The sequence below is a fragment of the Alligator sinensis genome, unplaced genomic scaffold (assembly GCF_000455745.1).
Source record: "Alligator sinensis unplaced genomic scaffold, ASM45574v1 scaffold996_1, whole genome shotgun sequence".
Taxonomy (NCBI): Eukaryota; Metazoa; Chordata; order Crocodylia; family Alligatoridae; genus Alligator; species Alligator sinensis.
Genome location: NW_005842581.1, coordinates 871,004 through 874,594, shown reverse-complemented (window position 1 = coordinate 874,594; position 3,591 = coordinate 871,004).

The following is a 3,591-nucleotide window of genomic DNA, read 5'->3' as shown; positions in this document are numbered from 1 at the left end:
GGGCAGGGGGCGGGGCTGCACCCGAACCTTGGCAGCAGCTGCACCTGCTTGAGGGTGCGGAGGGGGGAGCTGTGGGCAGCGCTGAGGTGAGGGCGCCCTGCCCTGGCCAAGCTTCCACCCCCCCCAAACAGGCAAGGGACCCGGCTAGGGCTGTCAAGTGCCAACCCTGCAGCATTGCCTTGGAGTCTCCAGGAATTAGAGATAAATGTCCAGGAGACTGCGGAGAGTCACCCCGGAGATAAAATGACAGGGCGTTCATTAAAATAAATATTAAATGTTGAATCCCATATTTACAGTAGTCCATTGGGTTTTTGAAATGTAATAGTCATGTGTGTTTGCCTTCCTGATGCAAAGTCATGAATGTCATTATGCCATGGAATGAAACCTCCTGGAAAAGATTCAATGAGTTGGCAACCCTAGACCTGGGCCAGGGCTGGCTTGGGCCAGCAAAGAGCAGGCAGTAGGTCTGGAGGGACCATGGGAGCCGCCAGGGCAGCCCTGGCAGCTCTCACAATGTAGTGGCCGGTCTTGGGCTACTTGGGGTTGACCAGTGCTTCTCAACCTTTTTGTGCCAGGGCCCATTTGTAAACATTGATGGCCAGTCTCCACCCAGTGCCCCTCACTCCCAATCCATCACCCTCCTGCCCCCAAGCCCAGTCCCACAGTGTGTCCCAAGCAGCCTGCAAGTGGAAACCTATGGTTTCCCATGTTTTTCTCCTTTAAAGAAGAATCCATTTTTTAAGTTTGTTCTTGACCCTTTCATATATTCTCGCCACCCGCTTTTGGGATGTAACCCATGGGTTGAGAAATGCTGTCCTAAAGCACCAGCTCCTGGAGGCATGTGACTGCCTGAGAGCCTCAGCTTTGGCTCTGGGTGCCCCAATGGCTCAGAAAACAAGAGGGATGTTAAAAAGCAGCCCAGAGGGAGTTTGTTAAAGACCTCAGACTTTTCTCACCTATCCGCATTTCTCTGAGAGCTGCCTCATGGGCTGACCACTGCTCATGGCCAGCCACAAGTGGATGACCACTGAAAGTTTATCCCCTTTCCCCTTCAAAGATCAACCCATCCTAACAGGGTCAGGCCCTTTTGTCCAGAGTGGCCTCATATGACACCCATCAAAATCAAAGCTGTTTTTGCTACCAAGTTTCCCATGACTTGCTTCAGTCTTCACAAAAAAACAAGGATTATCTGGATAAAAAAGGGGGGGGGGAACTGATGGAGGAGATAACAAAGCAGATGGTCACAGAACTTTTGTTGGATCTAATGGATTCAAGTCAGCAGGGCTGGATGAGCTTCGTCCTAGACTGAAGAAACTGGCAGAGATCTCCCAGGCCTTGGCAATGATCTTTGTAAAATTGTGGGAGACAAGCCACATACCGGAGGACTGGAAAAAGGCCAACATCATATCTCTCTTTTAAAAAGGCAAGGAGGAGGAACTGGGGAACTACAGACCAGGTAGTCTGACCTCAGTACTTTGGAAGTTACTGGAGCATATCCTAAGAAAGGCCATTTGTAAACTGCTCACAAGTAGCCAGCATGGATTTAGGAAAAACAAATAGGGTCAAACAAACTTGATCTCCTTTGACAAAGTAACTACTTGGGCAGATGAATGGATATCATGTATCTGAACTTCAGCAAGGCTTTTAAGAAGGTCCCACATGACCTTTTAAACAAATTAGAGAAACGTGGGCTAGATATAACTACTACAAGGTGAATAGATAATTGGCTCAATAGCTGCAAGCCAAAGATAATTATTAATGGGTCCATGTCAGAATGGCAGGAGACTTCAAATGGAATCCCACAGGGGTCAGTTCTGGGTTCAGTGCTGTTCAATGTATTTATTAATTATTTGGATGCCACTATAGAAAGCTCCTTGAGCAAGTTTGCAGGTGACCCCAAACTGGAAAGGACTGCAAACACAGAAGGATTTTGATATTGGAAAGTTGGGCTAGAACTAACAGGATGAAAGTTCAATGCAGACAAGTTCAATGCAGACAAACACCTCGGGAGGAATAATCAAAAGCAGAAATATCAAATAGGTGACACCTGACTGGATGGCAGCACTATGGAAAAGGACCTAGGAGTCTGGGTAGATCACAGACTCAAGATGAGTCTGCAGTATGATGCAGTTGCACAAAAGGTGACTGCAGTTTTGGGATGCATCAATAGTAGTATATGGTGCAAGACACAGGAGGTGACAGTGCCTCTCTACTCAGCATTTGTTAGACCTCATCTAGAGTATTGTGTTCAGTTCTGGGCTCCACATTAAAAAAAAAAAAGACATGAAGAAATTAGAGAGGGTTCATAGCTGGGCAACAAGGATAAGGCCTTGGAATGCAAATCACGTGAGAGGCTGAAGAAGCTCAGCATGTTCAGCTTGTGGAAAAGGCACTTAAGAGGAGACATGATAGAAGTCTTCAAATATGTGAAGGACTGCCATAAAGAAAATGGAAAGTGACTTTTCTCTCTCACTGCAGAGAGGACACAAAGCAATGGCTTGAAGTTGCAGCAAAATAAATTTAGATAGGATATCTGGAAAAACGTTTTCACTGTTAGAACAGTGAGGCAGTAGAATAGACTGCTTAGGGAAGTTGTAGACTCCATCGCTGGTTGGGGATGATCTAGGGTAGCTATGCCCATGTTCTACTCTGGGTATTTCCCCATGATTCTGGGCTTTGCTGGTTGGCCCCTTCTCCCCTTTCTACTACATGCAGGAGGGTGTTTTTAAGTCCTTCTTCAGAGGCATTGGGTGTTGGCTACAACTAAGGCTGGGGTTTTAGACTGGGGTGTGTCTATGGTAACAGCTGGGAGCAAAGCTAGAGGTTCCCTGGCTAGATGGTTTTGCCCTGAACTCAGGGTCAGATAGATCACCATATTTGGGGCCAAGAAAGAATTTGACCCCATGATCAGACTGGGATGGGCTGTAGGAGTTTTTGCCTTCCTCTAGTGAGGGATATGATCCTCTATCTGGGACTTCTTGAGCATATTTTGACATTTAATAGATGCAGGACATTTGCTACCATGGTTCCCTAGCTTTACCTGTGGCAAATTAGGGTTTTAGGTTTGTATGGTTGATGGCAGTCTTACATACAGTGTACATTATGGATCATATAGAATGGTTTGGATAGGGGTGATCCTGCCTCCAGCCAGGGGTCAGACTAGACCTCTGGAGGATGCTTCCAGCCCTGCTTCTCTATGATTCTATTACTCTATGATTTTTCTGACCATCTCTCTCAAAAGCCTTTGGTGCTGCAACTTGAGAGGCACTTTAAGAAGATTTTTTAACTTGCAATTAAGTATTAAAATCATATTGTATTCTCCTTCATGTCACTTATCTAAGACCTATTTCCTTCAAACACTTACATACACATGTCTTTATAGATACGATGTGTGCCACTGAGCTAATTACACAAGTACGTGCTGGCCTGGGGTCACTAGATTAAAAAAAAAATTTGGATAGGAACCATATGAATTACCTAGTTCAAGGGATGTGTTATCCCGATCGGGGCTCCTTGCTGCAGCCACAACAAGTACTTAATACTGACCCAGTCTATTCTATAGTTTCTTATGTGACACATATCCCCAGTAGT